Here is a 27,633-nt window from a genome sequence, read left to right as displayed (position 1 = left end):
CCTTCCCAAAGATTATTAAAGATGGGATACAGTATGTCCTCTGCTAAAATTAATGAAGGATCTCAGACCTCCGTTAAATACTTAATGAAGGATCTCAAACATTTTCATTTTGAATTTCTCAATTTCCTTGATTTTGTGGTTTTGTCTGAAAATATTTGAATTGATCTGTCTCTTCAGGCTTTGAATAGAAGCATTTATTTTTGAAAAATATGTAATATTTCTCTCTTTTAATTCTCAAGAAAAGAAGATCTCTCTCTGTGAAGATGAGGCATACTTTCAGTTTTACAGTCCATTTTGCTGAAAGAAAAGTGAGTTCAGATGGGTATATCACACATGTACCCTTTTTTAATTTAAGCCCTTCATTTAAAAAAGTAACAAATAATGTAGTAATGCATCTCTATCTGCTTTTTATATGCTTCTAAATTTTTTATTCTGGAACAGAATCAATATGCTATCATATATGTGAATAATTACTCTGGGGCAAATTAATTCTGCAGCTAAGTGTTGTCTGTCTCCAGTTACTACAGTTTAACACATTACTAGGCAACACCCGAGCCACTGCTGAGCTCGTGAAAGCTTCAAAGTCTGTCACAAACCATTTGGTGTTCTGCCTTACCTGTGTAGAGAACAAGAACCTGGCCAGCCCGGTGTTAAACCTGGCCACAGAACACCACAGCTCGCCCGACGAGCCGTCATGGGCCATGTCCAAGTGTGAGGTTATCTGCAGCTGGGTTGAAATTATACTGTTTCCCTAAGGCAGGATGACAAATAGGGCGATCAGCTTCAATGCCTTGCTTTGATAGACATCACAGAGGTGAGTGGAGGCTGGCTCTCAGAGAAGCTTGTGCTGTCATGTGGCTAAGAGCCTCATTTTTGAGCTAAACCATCCTTCAGCAAAGTCAAGTCCTTGGGGCTCCATCTCCAGTGACATTTTTGGCATCTTAACCATTTTCATCAAGGCAAGCCCATGGATGAAAATCACGTGCAATGGCAGAAGAATACCTTCAGCCAATAGAGCCTTCATTCACATCCCTCAGCAGTGCCTGGAATTTTATTAGCAGCACAGGGACCAGGTCCATGTTGGGCAGAAAGATGCAGACAGCTCCAGATAGCCATCCAGGATGGTAGAGCACACCTTGCACTGCTGTGTTCTGACCTGCCTTGGGGAGACACTTCATCTCCGTGTCTGCCAGTGCTCCCTTTGCCAGGGAGGTGATCCTCTTGCACGATCTACCAGAGGGAACTGCTGCCTGAACTCCAGCTTCTGGAAACACGTACAGGGTGGCTGGCTCCATCACTAAAGAGGGGAGCTGAATGCCTCAGACCCTGAAAGCAGTCAGGCAGGGGTGGAGAGCAGCTGGCCCACATTATGGCACTGCCTTCTGCCTCAGCTCTGTATGCCAAGGGACGGATGAAGGCCAGAATTGTCCCCCTCGCCAGCGTGCTCTACCATTGCTCAGAGATAAGTCCTTGTGGGATTCACATTCTCTGAACCTGAGAGAAACAGTGAGAGAAGCAGAGAAGAGAATGATCAAAACAATTCTTATCTCCTTTGCTGTGCCTGTGTTGTGCCAAAGTAGAGTGCAATATGGAGATTGTTTACCCAGAGGGATGGGGTTTGTTTCCTTGGCCTATCAGGGCCAAGCGTGTGTCCAGATGTCGGTCAGGAAACAGGCACGAGATTCTGTTCAGTGGAATTGAGTGCTTGTGCAGGTTCAGTTTAGATGTAGTGTAATATAGTATAGAATAATATAGTATAATAAAGTAATTAATTAGCCTTCTGATATTGATGTAGTCCTCCTCATGATTCTCCCTGCCACGGGGGTTGTCCTGATTTCACAATAAGTCCTGGCTCCTCCCAACGGGAAATTGGCTATAAAGAGATGTACGAGGTTAGAGAGAGAGGAAAGTGGAGGCAGAGAGTCCTGTCTCACCCACAGTCCTTAGTGCTTCTGATCACACAGGTCCCTTCAGAAACTTTCTGCCCTGCAGAAACCCACACTTCTGCCATCTTGAGAAGATGGTTTTGCATGTGCTGTTATGAACCCTTGAGACATTTCTGCAAGCAGCATGGTGAAGCTTGTGTGGAAAGCTGTTTAGACATAGCTAACAGAAAAAAATTGAAAACACTCAGATTTTTTCCCCTGGGGCTTCAGCAATGTTCTCAGTAAAACCAGGAGACATTTCCCATCATCCTGAGTAATCAGTGTGAACTGTCTCCTCCAGATATGCTCCAAATTTTTTAAAAAGCAAATAGAAAAATTTGCAAACATGCAAGAGAAAGGATGTGCTGGTGGCCCCTCCCTTCTGCCTTGGCTCAGTGGTTATCATGCATACACAGCCAGGAAACATGAATAAACCAGGTCAGGTCCTTCTTTGCCTCAAAAGGATTAAACCCTACAATTCTTGCTTCCCTGGAGACTGCAGACTAGCTTGGCAGGGGGGCCCTTTCTAGACTTCAAGCTAAAGCTCACCTTCTGTGCAGAAATGAATTAATCTGTAGATAAGTCAGCCTCATGGCAGCTTAGCAATATGGAGCTCAACTGGCACTAAGGAAACTTGCTTCCATGTGCCTTAGCCTGTGGATTGCTGTGTACCATGTCTAAAGGCTAATTTGTGTAGCAACAGACTCCTCAAGCTATGATTTGAAAGAAACCAGGGTGGCTGCTGCTGTGTTTTTGTACAGCCTCATGCAGTTGTACAGGTGCTGAGGAGGACAGTCTCTGTGGAAACCCACCAAGCTTCTGGGTGCTGCTCAGGTTTACATGTCTCCCTGGCACTCAGAGGAGCAGGGTTATTTAAACTCAGGTCATTTTAGATGGGCATGATCACAGTTTGAAGTTATGGTGTAGCTGGTCCATGGTTTTGAGGACCACAATTCTGGACTTAAGTGCCTGCTTCCCATTTGCACCTGAGGCATCCAGATTGCTGGGACTGTCCTCCACTGGTAAGGAGCTCAACCCCAAGGTCACTCAGTGGGAACTGTGCTCATGAATCACGTAAGTGGATCTCAAAATCACACTCCAAATTTGAATCTTCAAATTGCATATTTCTCACTGAGTGCTGAGAGTGAGCGGGGCTCTCTCTCTCTGCGGTCAGATCCAGCACCTGTGCTGGTACAGCTGTGTGAGTGCTCCAGCAGGAGCTGCTGCACACCTTCTGAGAGAAGCCTTTCTGCCAAGCTGAGCAAAAGAAATATTTTCCACAGAAACTGTAGATCATGGCCATGCAAATTCAAACCCAAAATATAATTGGTCTCTGGTGCCTGTTTTTTAACAGCAGGTGATTCCTCTCAGCTTTTCCTTTGATTTCTCTGTGGAAACATATTCTTTTCCTTTTCAATTTGTTTAGTCAAAACCCAATTTTCTATTTTGAAACATGGTGCCGTGAGAAAGTTTAGTCTCCCATATGTCTTCCAGTCAATCTTAATAACTCATTTATAAATGCCCACCTGTCACAGATTGCAAATCAAGTATTAACATGACAGACAACATGTTGTAACACTTTCATTTATGTTTTGAAGAAACCTATCTATTCCTTGGAAAAAGATGGGCTTACCTTTGAAACACGAATAAATTACAAAATTCTATAAACACAACATATATATATACACATACACTGCTTACTGATGTGAAAACACTCCACATGTACTGTAGATTTATGTATCAAATATTAAGCTAGTTGTCCACAGACAAACTGCCTCACTACCTGCAGTAGCTTTGAAGAAGTGAGATAATGTGAAGAATTGAGCATGTCCTGTATGGACCAGATGTCAGAATACACAGTTTTCTGATGCAGTCAGTAACATGTCAAGTTAAATTAACAGCTTGTATATGATGTCTTGGTTTCATGCTTTTCCATCTCTGAGGCCATCCTCTGGGTTAGGTGCAAGACGGCTGTCAAATCTCCCAAGCTGATAAAGAACTCTCACTTTTTCATGGCAAAGGAGCCATAAAACCTAGGATGAGACTTAAATATGCAGGAGAGGCTGCAGTGAATGTGTGTTATGGAAAAATTATGTTGGATTTTGATTTTCTTACCACCCTTTCCTTTTCCTCCCATTTGCTGTATTTTTCAATATATTTTGCTTCATACAAAGTGCTAAGAATTTCAGGAAAAGTATTTGCAAAGAGCACAGAGACCACTAAGTCTCGATTTAAAGGTATTGAAAAATAAAACCAAAGCCAACTTTTGTCTCATCTGTGAGTTTATTTGCAGGGATGTGATCATTGTCTCAGGCCTTCTCTTTTTATTGCATGTGCCAGTTGTGTTGAAAGAAAACAGGTGGATGATAAGTACCACAATTAATCATTCAGTGGTGCTGTGATATTATTTGCAGGCATATCAGACATACACTATATTTATATGGAACAACACTCACTCACACATTATGAATTCTATGAGAAAAAGGCATATGACCAGGAGAAAGCAGCATTTTTAGAAACTGTAACTAGCACAGAGAGTCAAATGTGGGTTATTTGCAGTACAGACTGGGTAAGGTGGCAGAAGAGGCAGAATTCATGATGAATAAGTTGGGTATTGCTGCTCAAATAGAGATAGCTGAGATTTCTTTTGTCTTTCTTGGAGAGGAGCCTCTTCTCAGTGTCTTCAAGATCACAGAGCTTGCTGCTAATGCATTGAGAGCAAAGAAATCAGACGGAGAGAGCTTAGGGATAGGGCTTGCTTCAGGTTTGTCAGCACTTGGCTGGCCCCAGCCAACAGCCCCAGGCTGCCCATCCCTGTTCCTGCAGTGCAGCCGTACTGAGCAGACACCTGGCTCCACACCAGCCTCACAGTCCAGAAGAAGTAACTTCCCCTGCCTTCAGAGCCCAGCAAGGACCACTAAATGTCACTTCAGCTGACTGAGGTCTCTGGGCACATCTTCTCTTTCAGCAGCAGAGCAGCACACAACACCGTGTGTTACCCTCACAGAGCTTCACCCTGTCCACGCGCCCGCGATATCCCTGCAGAGTCCCGAAAGAGCCAAAATTACAGCAGAGCTCTGTTCCTTTCCTGAGGCTTCCAAACAGAGATCCTGGCAAAGCCCTCACTAGTGTTCACCTCTAGGAAGGTTCTGAAGTGGATTCTCTTTGTAACTTTAATTGCAGTTTAGCTTTAAAGTGGGGAGCACATCAGGCAGCAGCAGGGGAGCGTCTGCAGAATGATCCCTCCTCCCAGGGTGGCAGGTGAAGGGGCAGCAGCCCTCTGTTCAAAAAGGGTCTGTAGAGGTTACACTGCTGCATTTTTTCCCTTTAACTCTAATAGCAGAAGCAGGTAGGATGTGCTGCTGCCCTTCTGTGTTTCCCTGGCTACCACAGAAATGTGGTTGTTTTACTTTCCCCAGCCTCTTCTCAATAGTAATGCAAAGGAACAGTGTGTCCTTCAGCTGCTTCAGCAATCTGAAGTGCTAAGAATGCAAAAGACTCTTTTCTGACAGTATTTTGTCTTTTTGTGCTTCTGGGTTTGCCATTAATAAAGACAATCTTTTTCCCAAGCACTAGTTTTCAAATGAATTGTGGTTTTGTCAACTCTATTTATATAATGATTTAGTGCAGAACATTGCCCAAAGGGTTAATGGTGAATCTAGTTTATTTACACTGTTGATTGTGGGTAGGATGTGGGTTTGGGAATTTTTTTTTCTTTTTTAGTGGAAAAAAAAAAAAAAGAAGAGAAATAACTGTTACAGTGAGATAAATCCCAGTCAAAACATATCAGTAAATACTGCATCGTGGCAGTAACTCTTCAGGGAAACTAGAGGGCAAGCTTCTAAAGTACTTTGAGCTCTGTAAACCTGCAATTAGCTATCTCCTCAGCTTCCCAAAGAAACACTAAGTGCCTCACTCCTAGGGACTTGCATGTTTAATCAGCTAAATGCTTTCAAAATACTGCCCTGGGAGGGCTCAGGAAGCCTGCTGCATAAAAAATAATAGTCATTGCTGTGTGTCAGCAGTCAAGCAGCTCCTTTTGTAATTCTGCTGATTATTATACCCAGTTTAACTGAGCTGTCTTTTGTCTATCCCCCCATTTGTCTCAAATTTTTGTGCCAAGAATTGTGTCTTATTGTGTACTAGAAATCACCGTGGGCCACAGAGGGTTTTATTATTATTGTTATCATTACTGTTGTATGTGTGAGTACTGCTTAGCATCTACATGGGGCTTGGCTTCTGACCCATTCATACAAATAATTTTTCACTTCCTATGGGTCATTCTTTGAGTCTGGGGGAAGCTGGGTATACAGCTCATTTTTAGAGGTTGTAGCTGTCAAAATGAATCTTGAAGGGCAGCACTGAGGTGTTTGGCATCACACACTGAATGAAGGTGCAGATCAATGCAGCAGAAGCTGAGATGAGGCAGAGGCTGCGGAACCAGTTTGGGAATGCCAAGTTTATGTTATACTGCAGATTTAGGCTCTGCCCTCAGCTGAACCACAAGGGAGCAGGAATAGCTGGGGTTAAACACTACTATTTACAGTTTAAAAAAATTGGATATTTCTCCTATGTCCAGCAGCTTGTGAATGTTAGGACTGTTGAGCAGGGATTAGGGTTTTTGAGTCTGTCAGACCTGAAATTGCTGACCCTTGGAAGCCTCCAAAGTCAAAGAGCAGCACCAGCCTCCTGAGCAGCTGCTGGGATTATAGTCTGGCCAGATCAGTCATGCTCAGTGCTCCATGTTGCATCAGGAGAATTGCTGAAAGCAAAATGTTTCCATAAAAAGTTATATTTTCAAATCACAAAACTTCCCAGTGGAGAAATGTTCCATCAGAAAAATGTTGGACCATTTTGACTCTTGGCATACTCTAGGGTACAAAAACTCATTGCATTTTAAATAAATTTCAGCAGCCTCAGCCCATGCCAACTTTCAAGCAACAAATCAAGCAAACTCGACTTTTTCTCCAGTAATTATCCAACCTGATAATTCTCTTGTCATTTCACCCTTTTGCTTCACTGAAGGAAGAAAGGGTGTGTTTGCAGCACACCAAGATGCTGTTTGCTTCTATTTCCATTACCCTGGAACTTGAAATTCATAAAAAGTTATGATCTAAATATATATATATATATAAATAAAATTTTAATCCCAAAGTAAGCATATACAAACAACCCCAAAAATCAATTACCTTCAGGATACACATGATTAGACTTTGTTTTATGAAACTTTTTTTTTTAACATAGTAATTTCTAAAGTCAACATAAAATGTGCCTGTTTTTCACACACACCCATAAGACAACAGTCTGCCTTGCCAAAGTTTGAGCACATGGTTTTGAAAGTTTACCAGTCAACACCCAGTGCTTAGACCTTTCTTCTCAACCATTAAAGTTGTATGAAAATGGAAACCATTTGCAATAAAAAATGAGTGGCAGAGCTAAGAGCCTGGAAAATATGTGAATCCCTATGGATAATGAAATGAAAATCTTTGGACAATATTAAAGTCTGATAAGAAGTGAAAAATCAGGCAGTATGGAAGCTAAGGGTGAGTGTTTATGTGTTTGTCATTGCATGTGAATTAACATACTGTACAGTCTGCCTTATATTGTGTTGCCTGAATTTTATGATTCATAACAATTTTCCTCATACCATCTCATAGCTACAAAATTATGCGTGGTTGCAAAACAAGCACAGCAATGCTGAATCATCTTTTCTACATACCATTAAATCTCTGAAGTAGCCTACCTCACTCTAAGTATAGGGGAAAGAAAACTTGGTATAGATATCTTAATATTTCAATATAAATAATCACCATTAGGCTTCATGTTCAGTCTTGACTGATTAACTGATGCTTAGGTGAGTCATTTATCAATTCAATATTATTTTAATATGTGCTTTTTATCATTAAGTTCCTCAATTTTTTGCGAAAAAGAAAAAGCCACAAAAGTCAGCTGTCAACAAAGATCACTGGCACCGTAGAAATGCCATTAGTGAGGGACTCCATAGGAATCAGCAGCATGCCAAAAATAAAAAAAAAAAAAAAAAGGAAATTAACAATTTCAACATTTTGCTTACAATTTTTTAATTTAAAAAATACAAACAATATTTAAACCCTTCTCTGTATGTAAAAAACCACGCAGACACGAAGCAGTGTTGCCTAGCACTGGGCGTGTGTCTCTGGAGAAAATGCCAGTTTATCAGGGGTTTTAAGTGGCAGCCAGCATGACAATAGCAAAAGACATGAGCATTCAGGTGTGAAATCACAGAACCTTTCCAGCAGCAGCATTTTGCTGTGTGATGGGTTGCATTTGGATTTGTGAGAATGTTTCATACATAATTTCGGGTAAAGCTTTAATATTTGATTGGAGAGCCAGCACAAATGAAGTGCCAGCATAAAAGAAGCCCAAGGCCAGTGCCTCCCTCCAGAATCTCTTTTGTGCAAAGCAATTTGAAAATCATTGTTCATAATTTAATTATGAAACACAGTTGTGCCTTTTAGAGCTCATGTGGCATGAGGCAGAACAATCTTGTGGGTGATAGCCCACCCCTAGAATGGCTTTTATTGCACTCTTTGAGGAACTACAATAAGAGTGCTGAAAGCATTCACGTGGAAGAGTCTTTGCCCTACCATAAAAATGTCAGTAAAAATAACATCAACTTTCTCCAAATTTCAGCCTCCCCAAACTGAATACTTTTCTAGCAGAACAGTGGGTTTTGAGTGGCCTGAATTTTCCCACAAAAGCACAGAATTTTCAATTTCCTGAGAATGAATCCAAATTCCTAAACTAAATCAGGCCCTTTTGTCAAGAAGCTCTGATTTGTTAGATCTCCAGCTCTCTGTCCACCCCAAACAACATTTCTAAGTGCTTGCCACAGCTGCAGCTCAGCAGCTCCAGCGCTTGCTGCTGTGGGTCTGGTGCAGACGCAGGCATTAAGCTCATGATGAAGTTTTCCACTCCAGGTTGCTGGAGGGTTTACAAGGCTGGGAGTTTCCTCACCGAGTGTGCCCCTGTGTGCCAGGCACGGCTGTGGCTGCTGGGCTCTGCTGGGCGAGGCTCCCACGGCAGCCAGGGCTTGGGGGCTGAAAAATGGCTTTGGTCCCCTGATTGTGCTGTCCCACGTGGGACGTGAGAGGTGTGAGAAACACCTGCTCACTTTGAAAATTTAAAAGCGTTTATTAAACCTTGAAAAAACACAACAAAAGGGGTATATAAGGAAAAATTTGCAGTGCTGGGAACTGCCCTTGTGGATACCACATGGCCGGTTCATCTTCAAGATGGATGCTCCATCTTTTATAAACGTGGGGGTTGCATCTGCCAGCCCTGGTCCCTCCCAGCGTCCGTCAGTCAGCTCTTCTTTGCATTTATCGGTGGAAACTGCTTTCCTGTAACTTGATTGGGGGTCAGGTGTTGCACCCCCTAAGCACCAAGCTTTTCCATTCCCCGCTGCCCCAGGTAAGGGACACGTGCACACCTCCTCTCTACCTGTCCTAGACAACCCCGGCTGTCTGATGGCAGCAATGCAGGGGGGGAAATGGAACTATGGGAGAACAGAGGACATGTAAACTAACATAACTATACATCACTAAAGCTCTTCTTAATATTCACACAATAGTTATCCCTTAATTGTGAGAGCCAATCATTTCATTATCCATCTGTAACAGAGGGTTTTGCTTTTTGGAGCTGTAGTGCTTCCAGTGGGTTCCCTCACCATCCAGCCTGAAGACTATGGCCCTCACACTCACAAGTCACTTCTGAAGAAATGCAGTGTGAGAAATAGCCACTCATTTTTCATAATTTTAGAAAGGTTTATTAAATCTTATCAAAAATACAACAGAGATCTGAACAGAGAAAATGTTACAGTGCCAGGAGCAAAGGATTTCCATGTGCTTGCCCACAAAATGGAGGTTTTGCCTTTTGACCCTTTAACCCTTCCCAAAGGTCTGACCCCTTCTTCACTGTCCAGTGGTGGAGACCACATCCCCAAATCCTGATTGGAGGTCAGATGTCACCATAGTGACAGGCCAGCCCTCCCAAATGTCCCAACCCTGGCTGTCTCTTGATAACCACGTGAGGGGGTAAAACATAACTATAAATCTATAAAACATTTCTTAGTCTATATACATGATATTTGTCTGTAAATTGTGCGAGTCAGTCACCGCATCACTGATCTATCACAGCAGGAATTCCATGGTTTGGCTGTGTTATTTATTACACACTGTGTTATTGCACATCTGCCTGTGTTTAATCCTGGTTGCAGAGCCCAGTACCAGCAATGGTGTTCCTGCTGCAGACACCTCTGAGGTATTTCCCCACATCATCTCTGGGGTGGGCTGCCAAGTGCTAGCTGCAGGGAACCTCTGCAGCCAGAGCACTCAGCACCATGGACATTTTCTCCCAGCTGGAAGCTTTGTTTTCAGAGATGTGCCCTTGGCTGAGAAACCCCAATCAGGCAATTAACTCTCAGAGGGTGCATTTCATGTTGCATCACTGCTCTCAGTACAAGAAAGATGTTCTATTGTTTTAAATGCCAGAACTTTTCTTTCACTTCCTCTGGTAATACTTTTATTGTTTATTTTGGGTTTTTTTTGTTTGTTTGTTTTATTGTTTTTCTGTACTGAATATTTTACCAGCTGTTATTTTATTTGCATTAGTACTTCATCTGGTCCCTTCTGTATAGATCTTTGCCTTGCAGACATCACAGTTACCAGTCCATAATGGCTCCTAGCAACCTCTTTTCTTTTTCATGCTCCTCCACCACCCAGGTGCATTGCTACTGGCTATTTTCCACCCTGTGCCTGCAAGCAGCTGGGTGGTTTTGGTTATCATTGGAGAAATCAAAAGGATTTGTTGCACCTCAAAGGAGGTAATAAACACTTTGCAGGATCAGCCATTAGGCTTTGTCTTCCTTACTGATGAATTTGCTACAATGATAATTACTGAAGTTTCACTGTCTGCTGTTATGGGGAATGAAAATGAAAACCAATTAAACTGTCCAAGAAATCCCTCTCTACTTTTTGCTACTTAAGCTCTTTAAATCATTTGGCTTCATAACAGACTCTTGGGGTGCACTTGTTAATATGGTCAGGATGACACCTGACAACAGTGACCACGCTGTTGAGTGATGCCTACACTGGAAATCCAATGCTTTTTAATGCAGAGATTGTATAGGTGAATGAGAAGCACTTAACATAAACTCAGAGAACAATTTTTCCCTATATTGATAAATAATTGCAAAGAGTAATAATTATAGGCACACACCTGCATGGACTTGGCAGAGCTTACTGAAGTGCTAGAAAGGAAAAGCTTTTTTTTTTTTTTTTTCTCCTTCAGAAGACACTAATTTAAAAGGTAGAAAGTGCTGCAGCATAGTTCTCATTAACAGAGGTAAAAAGAGCTACTGCAGCTCCTTATCAACAACCTTAATCACAGCATATGCTATATGCTGCTTAATCTTTGCCAGCCATTATGATTTACAAATTACCTCATACAGTCCCAAAGCAACTGAAGATGGGTCTGCAGAATCTTTTTATAGGGGTGACACTTTAAGTTATGAGAATTTGTAGTGAAAATGTTAATGAAAAGCAGAAAATTGAATGAAAACTTTAATGTGAGGTAAACATCTGTTACAGCCACTATGCTTTAAACCTGTACAGTATGGAGAGAAAATGTAAAGGATAGCTCCAGAAAAAGTCATTTCAGAAGTAGCAATAATACCAATAACAGAGTGTATACTAGAATTTATATAGGGTTTTCTTTGTAATAACATTTCAAAGTGCTCTGCATAATCAGTCCTTTAAAATTACTCAGTCTCTTTATTAATTACTCAGATATTATAAACTTCAATATATGTTTTACTAGGTTTAAGAAACTGTTGGTTTTTTATCTTTCTAGAAAATGTATTTATATCAGCATTTGTAGTGAATCCATTAGCTAAAAAAAAATCCCATGCTCATTAAGGGTCTACTTCATGTAAATGAGCACTGGCAACCCAGCATAATATTTTAGGCAGCTTTCTGATCTCAGCCAAGAAATGCCCAAACAAAAGTAAAATTATAACTGGTAATGCTAAAGAGCCTTGGAAGTTCAGAACACATTTCCATGCTCAAGAGATTGTAGTGTTTGTAGCCCACTACAAATCCCAAAACTCTTGAATTAGTACTAGTCAAAAGGTAGGGATATTTGTTTATTTTTTCACTGATAAGAAAATGCTGATATCTGAGGGTTTTTTTTTCATTTTTGGAACTGCTACTTATTGCCAGATCTTGGGCCACATACATGTGGATCACTGGCGTCTGGGTTCCACTTAGAAAAAAAAAGGCAATATAATAAATGACAGGTATCATGTTGTTATGGACATTAGGTCTTTTGGAGAACAAATATTTAGAATTCAAGTTGATCTGAAAGACTTCCATTTGACAGCTGTCATTTCAGAACCACTGAGTGAAATTGTGTCTCTTTTGCAAGTTCCTTTGGTGTCAAAGCTTTGTGTCAGTGCAGGTATCAAGAAATTTTGATAACAGCTTAGCACAAGGAATGTTTCCACCTGACTTTTCCTGTGTTAAATAAAAGGGTCTGTTGTGTCTGACTAGACCTGCTGCAGCTCCTTTGTGTGGGCGCTGCCGAGCTGCAAACAGTGAAAGGGTCAAACCTGTGCCTCACTCCCCATGCCACTGTCTGAACTGAGATGTGAATTAGAGAAAGAACATATGCATGTCAAAAGGAGCATATGGCTTTCAATAATTTCTTCATAGTGAAGATAACATGTTTGTTATTTAAAAGATCGGTTTTGTGTTTTGCTAGAAAATATTTTTTGCCTAGTGTTCTTTGTCAGACCTATTGAAAGGATAAAAATTCTGACCTTTCTCTTTTTGTTTTGAAACCCTGCATGTATGTGTATGTGCAACCTACATTTCAATTTTCAGCTGCTTTCTGACATATTTTTATTGACTGTAGGTAAAGGGCAAAAAAAGAGAAAGGAGTTTAAAATAATTTTTAAAAATGCATAAATGTTTATCTTTCCAGTATTTCACAGGGACAATGCCCAGAAAATATAAATGAGAGAAAACGTATTTTAAAAGACATATGATATATGCTCAGCTATATGAGAGTTTCTCTCATTATCCTGACAGAAATATAACAAATGTGTTGAAATAATTTGTAAAAAGAACCACGAAGGAAATTAAAATACTTTAATTTAAAGTAGGATCTTTCACTTAGTCAACCAGATATCACTGGAAAGGAGTCAAGGGATGAGCTCCCTCCCCTTTGCAACTTAAAACATCTCTCTGGCATCCCATCACAGCATTAATATGTTAACCTGGAGCACATTTGACTTCCTACTGCTTCCTCTGGCATCTGTGTGGACAGTGATCTCGATATGACATAAATATTAAAGAGTTGCATGGGAGAAGCTGATTGCAGCAAGTGCTGCCCATCAAAGGGAAGTGAGGGGAGAGGAATTAAAGCAGATCCCCTGGCACTCCAGGTTACTGTCTCCAAAAGGTCAAGGCTTTTACCAGATGTGCAGGAGAATTAGAGTCTAAGGAGATAGTCTGGCTTTATTTCACCTTGACAATTCACTGGAGCAATGAAAAGAGACATGTCCCTGGATTTACCTTTTGCCCAGGTTTTTCCTTCTGTAGAGCAGAGTGTTTGTAATTCTAGGCTAATTCTGCTCCAGACTCACAGACCTTCACGACCTCTGTCCCCTTCTTACCTTACTGTAACCGATACCCTTTTCATTCCCAGTGTGCTGTCTGCTGGGAATGGCCAGATGTCTTTTAAATGACATAATGGGAAAAAAACTCTTTCCTAGGACTCCTAATTCCATAAGAAGTCATTACCTTTATTTCCAGCAGGATCTGCTTTTGGAGGGGCATTTTTTAACCCTTTTTATAAATTTTTCCAAATGGTGCAGAATTTTCCTCAAGCAGCCATACCTGTTGTCCGTGTGCAATTCACCTGGTATGTAATAAACACTCAGTAGTTTGGAATTTTTAGAGTGTGGATGACTTAAATCATTATCCAGAGCCTGGCTAAACAGTGTTGTGAGGACAAGGGCCAGCTCTCCAACTGTGTCTGCTCCCAAATAGAGCTCTCCTTGCTGCCTCTTTTTGAGGGTTGCATTTATGACTGAGGTAGTGGTGAGTAAGAGATCTATAAATGGGTTCTGGTGAGGAGTAAACATCATGTGGTCGTTCACTTTGGAAGCTTGTGGAGTGGGAGGCATTTACTGAACCTTGGTGCACTTGCTATAATCACTGAACTTCTTCGAAGTGCTAATGTCTGTTTTATCTTGTGTAAAGTTACTTCTTATAAAAGAAGAGGATGCCTTAACAGAATTTTGGGATTAATATATAGGGCTGGGAACTATTGAAATAAAGAAAAAAAAATATTTAGTGCCCAAGTGATTCATGCATGGTCTTTAATTATATAATATTGTCACCAAATGTGGTCATTTTATTGCATATTGCATTGTATTTGAGACACAGCCAAAATCTGGATGGATTTAATATTTCTTCTTCTTTCAGCTAGCATGCTCTCTAAGAGCAGAAAACACTGACAACTGGAATTACTAGGTTTTTTTGAGAATAAATATTTTGTGTGTTTGCTGTTAACTAGTGGGGTGTTTTCAGGGAATAAAAGGGAGATGCAGCATTAAAAACTGCAATTCTGAAAAAGGAAAAAAAATGGTGAGATTTTGCAATTTATTTCTTTATTTGCATTAATTTTTGAAGTTACATCTGTGTTGAGCAGTACATACATTAAATAAGTTCTTATATAGAAATAGCTACTGCTTTTTTTCTGTGGTCAGAAACCTCAGGGATCCAGTCTTTTTTATTCCAGAAGCCAACACTGGCATCCAACTGACTGCAATCATAGCCTTGCAGATTCTCAGTCAGGGAATGGAGAAGGTCTTGATGGCTGAAAAGTCCTCTAATTCCATGATTCAAAGTGTTTCTAAGCATGTGCTTATGTCCACCCTTAATCAGGATAACATTTAAGCATTTGCTCTCAAGTATATTCTTTTTTAAGTGGCTGCGGGTTGTTCGGGGCGAGGTTGATTGGAGCAGCGAGGGAGTCTGGTGATAACCTGCAGCAACTGAAAGAATCACCAGAGAGCAGAACTGTGAGCATTACTAATGTACCATAAGCAACCTATTTTTGAGTTTACAGGCTGCCATGGATCTCTGGAGGAGTTTGTGCTCTAAAAATAACGTGCCTTTGGGAGCTGGGACAGGGAGAATTGCAGCTGGCCAGTGGGAGGTCTGAGTGGATTAGAGCATCACAGGGAGATAATAGAGAGTCCACTGACTGCAAAGGGAACTCAGGTAGTAATTATGAGCAACCAGAGAGCAGAGAGTATACCTGAGAGAAAGATGATACAGTTACCAGGTGTTAAAATAGCACCACTTGCAAGCAGCATGATTTAGACAGAATTTCAGAAGAGTGGGCTTGATTTTCCTCAGCACCTGAACCTCATGGAAATATTTATCATCATGGCAATTTGTTTTTTGTTTCTTTTGTATGGCAAGTGGCAGGGTTCCTGGGAACTCTAGTTTTTGGGTTTTATTGCTCCTCCTGCTAACTGGCTACTCTTGTAGGCACATGGCCACCTAGAAGGCTGGATTTCCTTCGGTTGGAGCTGCTGTGTCCCGGTTGTGACTGGAAGAACTGGGCACAGCAGGTCTTTTGGTGGTCCACTGCCTAGTGAGAGACCTGTGTCATGGAAGGGGGGAAGCAGGGAGGTGCTTGCTTGGCTGGATGGGATACAATGCCAGTTTGGACCTTTCAGCCCTGAGGTCATGAAGGTATTAAGGGATATTGATTTCAATGGGAACTGAAGGTCAAAGCTGTGGGAACTATGAGGAAGCAAAGAAAGGACAAAGAGGTATGTGAAAAAATAGAGCACGTGACCAAAAGTAATCCCATCAACCAGATTACTTGTCTTATTAGCAACACAGTAATATAGTTTATAGCACCTTGCTGTTTTAGTTTGCAAACTCACTGATGGCTCCACAGCCAGGCAGGGGCAAGAGGGACCTTGCACATGACCCATGAATCCACCTTGGCCCTCATGAGTAGAGGACAGCTTCCCCTGTCAGCAAAGCCTCTGCCAGAGTTACAGACTGCCTGACCCCCAAGACCACCTCAAGAAAACATCCAGTCCAATGTCCTGCTCAGGTCATTGCTGGCCATGTCCCAACAGGGTTTGAGTATCTCCAAGAATGGAGATTCCACAACTTTCCGGGGCAACCTGGATTAGTGTTTGACCACCCTGATGGTAAAAGTTTTATTTCCTATCTAGATTAAATTTCCTGTATTTCAATTTGTGCCTGTCATCTCCTTTCCTGTCACCAGAGAGAGGAAAGTCTGTCTCCATCCTTTTTGTACCCAAGGGCTTTGTACCCACCTTCTTTGCATTACCACGATCCTTGGGGGCATGATGTGCCCAGCCCAGGATGCTGTCATTAGGAGCTCAGGAAGTAAGGACAGATTAAACTACTTAAAGAAGATCAGCATGTAGCTCCCATGCAAGGCAGACGTATCCTCCAGGCTGACACTTGCAGAAACACACCCTTAAATCTAAGATACTGAATCTGCTAGAAAGGTACAAAAAATATCTTATAATCCTAAAACCCAGAATGCTAAATTACAGTTGTCCATCATGCCACAATCTGCCCACGATGTGTTTGGAGGCAGAACCTGTCACTGGCCTCTTTCAGCAGAAGGATCAGAAAACACTTGTGATGCTGAGGACCACACCGTGCTCAAATTTGCCTGCTGTGCCCTGCATACTCTTTCTCCTGATCCCAGGCTTGGGCCCTTGAGTTCAGTCATAGCCAGCAATGTTTTATTCACATACCTCTGAAAACAGCCACCCTGTGATACTCAGGAACAGGCACAGAAGAGTTTGAAAGAGAAAGGAGGATAATCCTGAATGCTGAAGCACATGGAGAGTGTGTGTAGGCAGGAGGTAATTATATAGGACAGGATTACTTGTGCATGTGTATCCCAGGGAGCCATCAAATACAGCCCTAAAGTTGGATTTTGTTTTTGAGAGCAGAAAGAGAAATACCTTAAATTACCTGACTGGAAGGAAATTTCAGCTGAAGCAGAACAGTGCATTGCCTTACTGAGCCCAGCTGTGAGATGGCTACATCTTTGATTAGTCCTTTGATTGCTAATGGCCACAGAGCTGGGTGCATGACGTGGTGTTGTGGCCTCTTCACTGTGGACAGTGACTCCCTCTCACTTTCTTTCAAGACAAGTTAATTAACATTTGATTTCTTTATTTAAAGGTTGTCATCTCTTTCAAGCAGTCAGTGTAAGTCATGCAGGGTTTCTCTTAACAGCACCTCTCTTCTCCAGGGAAGAGTTTTTTCTGAAAGCAAAGCAATCCCAGCCTTCTTTTGCATGTCCCTCCACTGTTTGCTCAAACTGCACAGCCTGCATGTGTTCAGGAGCACAGCAAAAACTCCCTTCATGTAACTCATTGTGAGATATAGAGGGTTGTCATTTTTTATTCTGTCCTGTGAGTTTCTCTGTTTCCTAAGCATTTGTTAAAGGGTAGACATATTCCTCCACCTCAAATACTTATATCTTAGCTGATTAAACATGTATGCTGAGAGAGTTAGTGTCTTGAAGTGTCTTGACCTTTTGAGAGTTAATTGTAAAACCTGTTTTCATGTTTTCAATATTGAGCTGTCTAGAACCACTGATATCAATAGCAACCATGGTATTTCTTAACTTCAAAGAAAGCAGAAATAGGCCCTATGCTGGGCTTCAAATTGGCTGTGACTGTGCAGGAAAGAGTCTGTAGATGGGTCAAAGGAAATTGCTCATCACTCCCCAGACAGAAGCTAAGTACCCCCTCAACCTTTCTTTAGATAAATAAATAAGTAAGTGGGATTTATGAAAAGAACACAGAAAATACTTTGCTACTATTTCTAGAATACTGTCTTTAGTGCTGGTCAGTCATGAGAATTAAAGAAGAAATAGGGGAGAAGTGGAGCTGTGACAAAAGTAGTTACAGGAAGATATACACTACCAAAAGAAGAGAGGCTGAAAATTCCCCAGGACTATTCAGTTTGGATGGAGTCTCACCAGTGGAGACTCTAATGGGCAGAACAGAAAAGGCAAGAGAAGAGGATAACCAAAGCAGTTTAAAAAATTAAAAATGCACAGGCATATACATGTATATGCCAGTAAGCAGTATTCAATAGTAAAATTAAATACCATTTTGATTTTTATGAATTGATGCATTCCTACTCCCTGCAACACAGCCGCACTGCTGAGCCACAAGAGAGCATTTCCTCCTGTGCCTGCCGGAGCAGGGCAGGGCTGCCCTGGGCTGAGTCCCACCCAGGGTGTGTGCAGGGCTGGACCACGCTCTGCTGCAGGGCGGGGATGGGATGGGCAGAGCCCAGCAGCCGCTGCCAAGGACAAAACTCAAGGCTTCAGAGGCCTGAAGTCTCGACAGAATCATGAAGTTTCATCAGACAGAGCTCTGGAGAGTAGGTGGGAAAAGCTTGTGGATCACAGAGATTTGTATTCCCTGAGCTTTGCTATAAACAAGTGCTGTCAGAGAAGGAAAAACTGCAGGTGTGGGGAGTGTCCTCCCCCTCTCAGCTTTTCTGCATGATCTGAAAATACCTGTGAGTGCACTGATAATGATTAATTTCTGTTCTTGTGTTTGTTGCACAGGTCTGACAAGTGAAACTGAATGGATTCCAATGAATGGAGAAAATTTCAAATATTTTATATATTTCTATGAAGACTATGAACTTCTCAACTCTTCAGTACCCCCTAAGAAGCATCTTCTTTGTACATTTATATCAATGCTTTCTCATTGTCCATTTTGTTTAACAGAGGAAAGGAGTGCTGAAATAAAACAGAACAAAGCAACTAGCAATGAATATGTGTATATACAGGAATGATTTTGACCTGAGAACGGGAGTAGTGTAATTGGAAGTTTGAGCAAAGTAGAAAAAAATTTATTATTTTCAAATATCATTATTTTCAATTAATTTGGTTTCTTTCTTTTTGAAAAATGTCAATGTGTAAAAAAGAGTTTTTAAATTAATTCACAAAATGCAGAATAAATGAGGGATATAGCATCTTATGCTCTGCTGTGAGTTCCTAGTTATAGAAGAGGAATCATGTATCATGTGTAATAAAGGAAATGAAAATATTAAAAGCAATGGTCTTTCTGGTGAGTTGAGCTCAATTCTTCTTTGGTTATAGAGACAAAGTATTTCTTTTCCTCCAGAGTCTAAAATGCACTGCTGTTCTGATACTTATGCACCACCTTTATGCGATGAATATACAAGATGTGAGGTAGCTGACAGAAAACCTGCAACCTTTATTCAAATAAACAGTCATCCAGCCTTGCTGGAACATGTTCATGAATATAGCTTGAAGGATCATTATCTTCAAAAGCTCAAATCAAAAGGGGACACTGGGATATAGATGCTGGGCTGAAGTAATGTATGATCACAGCACCTCTTCATAGAGTGACTAATTCTTGATGCTTGCATTATATGGACTGTACATGAAAGAAGACTGATGCATATTCCATTTTTGGAAATGAGATCTATTGTAAGAGAAATTTAATACACTCTGTCTCCATAGTCTCTTTTATGTTACTTACTGTAAAGGGATATGAGGAGCTGTTTTTAATAATATTCTTCTAATGTTGATTGAAACTATTCTACATACTCTGAAACTCTCTGCCTGGCTCTTGTTTATTCAAATAAAATAAAGATAATTATTCTGGTTAGAAAACAGATTTCAAGTTGAATATTACTTACAATGACATCCATCTAATTCTTGTTTGCTCCATCAGATAAAACAAGAGCTAACTGAAATGATTTTTGAATTTTAAGTTTCCATATATTTGCATTACTTTGTACGGGAAATTAGAAAGGAGCTGTACTCTCTGCAGCTCAATTAAAATGACATTCTTTTATTTTTTGCTTTGAATATGGAATATCAGCATTGCTTACTGTCCTGCTTTATCCTTATATGCTCTGGTTTCCCTTAATGCATTTCTTGGAGGTGAACATCCCTGAAGGACAGGTTGGAATGGAAATGTCAAGAGATGGAATGTATCAGGAGCAGCTTTCATTTACATCACAAAGAGATTAACATGTCTGCTCAATGGAAAATGAACAGTTTCCCCCAACACTTCATTATCAGTCACTGATACTGGACTGCATTGTTCCTACTAGTCTGGAAATTATAAAAAGGAGAAAACACGTAATCCCTCGATGCAAAAGCATGCTGAAGGTGAGATGAGCCAGGGCCTTGGCTTTTGTTTTGTTTACTCACTTAAAAAAACTAATTTCAGAGAACTGGGGCAAGGTAAAGCCTCATTTCCCTTCTCCTTTTATAGTTAGGAAACTTCACAGTGGAAATTCCAGGGGATGGAGAAAGTTGGGGCCACATCCCAGTCTTCACACCTGAATGTGCAGGTGAAAGAAAGAAAACCTGTCCCTTTTGTCTGGTTCTTTTGCCAGATTTCAAATCCTTGCTTCCAAATAGAGGGGTACCACGAGGGGCCACTGAAACATCTTCAGAGTGGGGAGGGACCAGTCAGAGGCAAAGAATACTTTTTCTGAGCTTTGTCTTTATTTTAAATGAAAATTTTTACACTCTCTTGAGACTGAGAGCTAATGGGGAGTGGGGATCAATGAGAACCCTGAGTTAAGTCTAAGGATTACAAGAAATCCTTAACAGAACATTAAATCAGCAACCAAGTACTAGGAAAAAAGGAGGCTGTGAAGATTCTCTGTCTCAGCTAGCAAACAGTTTACAAGTGGCCTGAACCATCGTGTGCTAGTGAGGTTATTTTTCATCTAAGCCTTTTTAAAGGCTCTGACTGTAGGGTGCACACAGGCCAGTGAAAGATGCCCCAGACAACTCTGCAGCCTGGTACTTCTGGCATGGGAAATTCTATCCCCCAGACGTTAGAGTCTGGCACAAATTTAGGGAAGGATTGAGGTCTTACAATGAGCAGTGAGCACAGAAATACAAAACAACAGATCACGCTAAAATCATGCCCATTTCCTGTGGCCACAAGGGAGTCTTTGTGGGTGTGAGGCAGACTCACTGGCAGGTGTGTTGAGCACCTCCCTGTGACCACCCTGGAGAGCGGAGCCAGAGGAATGGCTGCCCCAGAGCAAACGCCCACAGCTGGGCCAGAGACAAGCTCCTCCACCCCTGTCCCTGACCCTTTCAGCAGGGGACCCATGACACAAAGCAGGATACCTGGATTTCAGTGTCACCTCTGTGCCCTGGTCTCTGTGTGGTGCTGGTGTGAGAGTAAATCAAAGGGACAGTTCTGCCCCTGTGTCACCAAGCGCTGGGCAAGAAAGGTGGGGGTGAGTTTCCTTTGTTAACTCCCAACCCACAGCTCTGCATTCTAAATTTTTCTTTTTTCTCCTAATGCCAAAAAAGAGATTTTGTTAATCTAAGAAAAATTGCTCAACGATGTTGTGGCAGCATGTTCTATTTAGAAAAAAGAGAAATAGGTGTCATGCGGTGTGCCCACTGCAAAGGGTTTGGTCTAATGAGACAGCAAGACCCCAGCACATCTGGGAAGAGAGTTTTGGTGAACAAAACCACACTTTAATGATTTTTATAGTTATCTGCACAGAAAAATCCAAACACATTTAGCTTAGAGGTAAAGATAAAGATAGAGGTAAAATAATAATTACTGTTACTTGAAAATTTTGGGGAGTTTGAATGTGTCTCCATTGGTTACTCTGGTTTAATCACTTTCAGTTAAAAGATTATATTGCTTCTGCATTTCTGAGGCAAATAGTGTTATTTGTCTTAAAACTCTGGAGGCTTGGATTTATGCATTAATTTGAATTATAGAACTAAACTGGCAGTTTTATCTTTTCTGTGATGGTGTAAGCTAGTAGTAAAAGCAGGGAGTTAAAAAAAAACCCCAAAAAACAGTACTTCCCCACTGTACTGCTTTACATGCTTTATCAGTAAAACATTTGTAGTTACACACAACTGTGTTTATGGATGTGAGTTCCCCAAATTAGATTCTAGAGGCACAGTTCACTGAGTTCAATGGCATCTCACCAGGACCATGCTTAGTGTACTCACAAGGGTGATAAAGAAGGTCCTTTTATTTATCTCTTGTTTTATGCAGTCTGTAAATTATTTATGAGAAGGAATTAAAAAATCTGGCACTTTGGCCATTTTTTTATTATAAAAAATTGATGTTGAGAGAAGAGAATCATGGAAGAGGATCCAAGAAAAATAGTTGTATCTTTTCTTTAGCTTCAGGGGCAAAATATTGAAACAATTTTCTTTTGCCCTTGTGACTAAGTCCCAGTTTCTCTAATGTGTGCATATTGAGTGAGTTTTTGCAGATTAAATAATGTGCTTGGAAAAAAGATCCTAATTTTGGTATATGGGCTGCCTAGTACTACTGGTGCATAAATAATTACAAAGAAAACTTCCCCTAAAGCAAATTTTTCAGTCCTCAAAAAATACTGCAGCCCCAAGATAAAATATTCTGTAGAGACAAAAAACCCTGAGCGTTGGATATAAGATCAGTCAAACCTGGTAAAATCCAGTTTTCCTGTGTCTTTGGAAGATGCTTCAACCCATTTATAAAATAAGCACACCCATCCATATGTTCTATTTACTTCCCCCTACATTACTTTGCAGTAATCCATGAGGTGGATGCTTTCAAAGGCATCCTGCAGAAGGCTGGTGACTGACTGCAAGTGCAAGTGAAGTGAGAGTTCTCTGGCCCTGCTACCAACTGGGGGTTTCTTAAGCACTGGTGGATGTTAAATTTTGTCTGGTAACTAATTAAATTGGATTCCGTCTGGATGTCAAACTGTGAAAAGTGATTTAATCCTTCGCTGTATCTTTAGTGAAACTGGAATGAAATTTGTCTTTCTTACAGATGCTGCATCCACAGTGAATTGTTTTTACAGGTACTGCAATAGTTTCTGTTGAGAATGATCTTCATCTGATACAGTGGTACTTCATTTCCATCTAATACTTTCCTAGCTGAGCAATTGCAGGGTCCATAACACATCTCCCTTCCAGCAGGAGACTGACAATCCAAGCCCGGGATCTTCTATCCTTAACACACAGCTGTTGACCCTGTGAGGCAAGTTTGGACACAAGGGGCAGGATTCACACAATTTTTGGGCATGAGGAGGATCCATATGAGCAGATGTCACCCAGGCACCCACCAAAGCAGCTCACTCACTCCTCTGTATCTGGGCAGAGGAGAGAAAATATAATGAGGGGTTCATGAGTTGAGGTAAGGACTGGGAGAGATCACTCACCAAATACCATCTAGGGCAAAACAGGCTCAACTTAGAGATATGAAGAGAATTTATTGCTAACAAAATCAGAGTGTGATAATGAGAAGTAAAGTAAACCCCTAAAAACACCTTCCCCCCACCCCTCCTTCCTTTCAGCTCCACCTCCTACTTTAGCAGTGCAGGGAGACAGGGAATGGGGGTTGTGATCTGTTCATCTCCCATGGCTTCTCCAGCTGCTCAGGGAGAGGAGTCGTTCCCCTGCTGCACCCTGGGGTCCCTCCCAAGGCAGACAGTTCTCCATGAACTTCCCCAGCGTGAATCCATCTCATGGACAACCATCCCCCTCAAGCTGCTGCGGTGTGGGTCACTCTTCCATGGGGTGCAGTCCTCCAAGGACAGGCTGCTCCAGCGTGGGAGCAGCTCTCCTCTCGCCACAGGTCTCCCACAGGATCACAGCCTCCTCCAGGCATCCACCTGCTCTGGTGAGGGGCTCCTCCATGGGCTGTGGGTGGATCTCTGCATCCCTGTGGATCCCCATGGGCTGTGGGTGGATCTCTGCATCCCTGTGAATCCCCACGGGCTGTGGGTGGATCTCTGCATCCCTGTGGATCCCCATGGGCTGTGGGTGGATCTCTGCATCCGTGTGGATCCCCACGGGCTGCTGGTGCACAGCTGCCTCACCGTGGGCTGTACCAGGGACTGCAGGGGAATCTCTGCTCCAGCACTTGCAGCACCTCCTGCCCCTCCTGCTTCACTGACCTTGGTGTCTGCAGCATTATTATTCTCACCCTGCTCTTCTCTGATCAAAAATTACAATTGTGCCACAACTTTTGTTTTGATTTCTTAAATATGCTATCACAGAGATGTTACCACCATCTCTAATTGGCCCAGCTTTTGCCAGCAGCCTATCCATCTTTGGACTCACCAGGAACTGGCTCTGCCAGACACAGTAGAAGCTTCCAGCAGCTTCTCAGTCATTTCTGTGGCCTTCCTGCTACCAAAAGCCAGGCCAATGCAATCCCAATCCAGTAGATCAACTCATCAAGTGCAGGAGAATAGTGCAAGTGGGATGAACTCATAGAAAATGAGATGTGGAAGGTGGGGCTGAGAGGCAGAAGACAGCCTAGGTTAGGCTTCTGCTTTGAGAAATGGGGCAGGGAGAACATTTATTTCAGGTAAAGCAGATTAAATATTCTTGTAAGGCAGGTGAAATATCTTATAAGCAGCTGGGAGGAGTCTCATGATCACTGACCTTTTTTCTCATGGGGGCCTTCAACTTTCCAGTTGTCTGCTGGAAATACACTTCAGCAGAGAGGAAAGAGTCCAGGAGGTTCCTGGAGGGTGTGGAAGATGACCTGACACAGCTGGTGAGTGAGCTACCCAGGGGAGGTGCCCTGGTGGACCTGTGGTTTGTGGACAGAGAACTCGTGGGTGATATGATAGCTCCAGGGTGTCTTGGGCAAAGCCATCATGAAACAATGAAAGTTTTTGACTCTTGGAAAAAGACCTTCAACTTTGAGAGGACAGCTGGTCACAACTGGTATTCCCTAGGGCTCAACTATGGAGCCAGTCCTGTTTAGCAGAATTTTCTGATGACATCAAGCTGGGTGGGAGTGTTGATCTGCTGGAGGGCAGAAAGGCTCTGCAGAAGGATTGGACGGGTTGGCTTGATGGGTTGAGGCCAGTTGTATGAGGTTCAGTAAGGGGAACTGCCAGGTCCTTCACCTGGGTCACAACAACCCAAAGCAACACTCCAGACTTGGAGAAAAATGCATGGAAAGCTGTGTGGAGTAACAGGGTCAGCCTGGGGGTGTTGGTCAGCAGAGGCTGAAAATGAACCAGCATGCATCCAGGTGGCCAAGAAGGCCAATGGCATCCTGGCCTGGATCAGCAATCATGTGTGCAGCAGGACCGGGGCAGGGTTTGTCCTCTGTACTCAGTGCTGGTGAGGCCACACCTCAAATCCTGTGTTCAGTTTTGGGCTTCTCACTACAAGAAAGACACTGAGGGATTGGAGTGAGTCCAGAGAAGTCGTGAAGAATTCACCACTCTTTAGTGGTGAATTTAGCAGTGCTGGGTTAAGGATTGGACTTAGTGATCCTTTCTTTTCCAGATTAAACTATTCTAAGATTCTGTGATTCTAAAACCTCAGCTGCCACACCCCTTCTTCCTTCCCAAATTTTCGAACAAATAGCTCTGCAGGTTCACCCAAGCAGGTCCAGCAGGGTGGTGAAAGATATGTGCTGGACTGAACCATGAGAGATAAACACTTAGAGGAGGCCAAAGACTTGAGGACAAATCTTAAGGCCCTTTGGATCATTATTGTTACTGAACTTAGGAAAACCATCTTTCTCCTTGCTTCCACCCAACAGTCCTTGTGTGTGCTGAAGTGGTGATTTGGAGATGCTGGTGAGCAATGGAAGAAACAGCTGGGTTTGAGTAAATAGGGCTCTACTTCTCAGTTTTGCTGGTTGCTGTCACCATTGCTGACAAGCCTGGCCCTGACCTGATGACCTAGAATTACAAGGATCAGGGGAATGTCCAGATTTGTGCTTTCCTACAGAAACTGAGTAAAAAGCACACATTCTTAAATGTCTTATTGTACAGAGAGGTAGCAAATGCACACACACACAAAATCAAATAAAGCAAATAAAGTCCTCTGCCCTGTGAAGCACGTAGAGTCCTCCTCCTCCCTCTTTCCATGACAGACACGTGTCCCTGGAGCTGGGGTATGGTTTACCAGCCCTCTGGCCTTCACAATGTTCTCAGCACTTCTTGTACACTCCCTGCATGCACATCCATATGCTCATCCTCTGTTTTTATTGCTGAAGGTTATAGAGGGTAATTGAAGGCCTCCAATGCCACTTTCTATGGCCAATTTAGAGCTTGCAGATAATCTCCTGTGAGGTCACCCACCTCTTCTAAATGTCATGCACGCATGTGATCTGAAGGCCTTCACAGTCTGTCCTCATGCCTGAATGACATCCCAGTGACTCAGCCACTAACACCTCTGAATGAGGCCACCCCTTAATTCCCTGCTATGGCTGTTTCTCCAATAAAATGTTGCTGAGCATCCTCACACTAAGAGCAAACAAGTGGGGCAGTGCAAGGGGTAAGAGCCCCGCGGAGATTAGGAAAATGGCACTGGATGGCACCACACAGTTGGGAAAATTCTTTTGACATCAAATTCATATAGTCATGACTGAAATGGGACATGTGGGCTCTTCCCTTGCCCATGAGAGAAGAGGAACATGCTCTGCTTATGCCACGCATCCAGCAAGGCAGCTGAAATCAGTTGTGCTCTGGCCTAAACCCAAAGGCCAGGTCAGCTGCAGGGGCAGGTGAAGCTCTGCTGTTGTGCACCATGGATTTACCACCAGCCTCCACCTGGAAAAGAGCCCCTCAGATCAGGAGGTCTGGAGGAGCCTGATTTAAAAGGACATGAGGTGGGACCACAGCCTCCACAACCCTTCCTGCTGGGATGGAGGCAAGCCAGGAAGGCTCCTCTCCTTGCCTCCTCTTCCCTTCAGCAAGACCCAGGCTCTGCTAACTCTGCTAGCCTCTCCTGGGATTGCACCCATCTAGCCTGCTTGGTTGAGGCTTCCTGCCCTGCTGTCCTTCAGGGAGCTCCTCACATCTGTGGGGGAAAAGCCCAGTGCCCAGGATTTCTAGTCCTTCCCCACAAAGCTGGGACTATCTCATCCCTCTGTGAGCTTCTTTAGTGTGACTGTGATTTCTCCTGTGAAGTCATTCTGTCCTGCTGGAGCAGCACACTGGGGAAGTGATTTTGCACTGCAGGATTTCAGGAAACACAATGTATGTCAATGTGGAGGCATAATTCCTCCAGAATTTGTCTCATTGTATCCCAGCAGTCTCACTGGTGTTGCATCGTCTGGCAAACCTTTACTAAGAGCAGCTTCCAATTCTACAAGGGGGTCTCTCTGCTGCACCTCTTTCAACTTGGTATGGTACAGCATGGATCAGAAGAATATGGCTGTTGTTATTCTTGCTTATTGGTTTTTTTGGCTTAGTGATATTTTGCACATCTTGTTCCTTCTCCTCAAGAAAAGAGAGAAGAAAGTGACATCCAGAAATGCAAGTTACTAATATCCAGAACAAGAAATATTCCTCCTCTACCAATACAAAAAAGAAAATTACCTGTTTTATTCATCTTTATGACATGTAGGAGAAAAAACAAGAAAAAACTAGCTCTGACATCAGTGATAGTGGAGTTCATTTCCACATTATTGCATTCAGTTGTCAAAAATGCATTTTTTATGGATCTGTCTCAGCAGAAGTTCTCAAGTCATGACATCTCTGGGAAGCAGCTTTATAAAGAGCAGTGATGTTGGGCACTGACCTTCCAATGGCTTTTCCTGTGAAGAGAGGCAGTGCTTTCA

The 27,633-nt window shown here is 42.3% G+C and overlaps 1 protein-coding gene across 2 annotated transcripts in view; it reads left to right on the top strand.

The window, feature by feature from the left end:
- Positions 1–19,129, top strand: part of SMPX (small muscle protein X-linked) — a 41,173-nt gene extending 22,044 nt beyond the window's left edge. For both annotated transcript variants that reach the window (XM_041472481.1, XM_041472482.1), the window contains exon 5: positions 18,633–19,129. The gene's annotated coding sequence lies outside the window, so the exon portion shown is untranslated. The remainder of the gene's footprint in view (positions 1–18,632) is intronic.
- Positions 19,130–27,633: the final 8,504 nt, after the last annotated feature.

Source organism: Pyrgilauda ruficollis, unplaced genomic scaffold, assembly GCF_017590135.1.
Source record: "Pyrgilauda ruficollis isolate IOZ18807 unplaced genomic scaffold, ASM1759013v1 scaffold29, whole genome shotgun sequence".
Classification (NCBI taxonomy): domain Eukaryota; kingdom Metazoa; phylum Chordata; class Aves; order Passeriformes; family Passeridae; genus Pyrgilauda; species Pyrgilauda ruficollis.
Note: the sequence above shows the minus strand (reverse complement) of the source record. Positions and strands in the feature narration are given on the sequence as shown.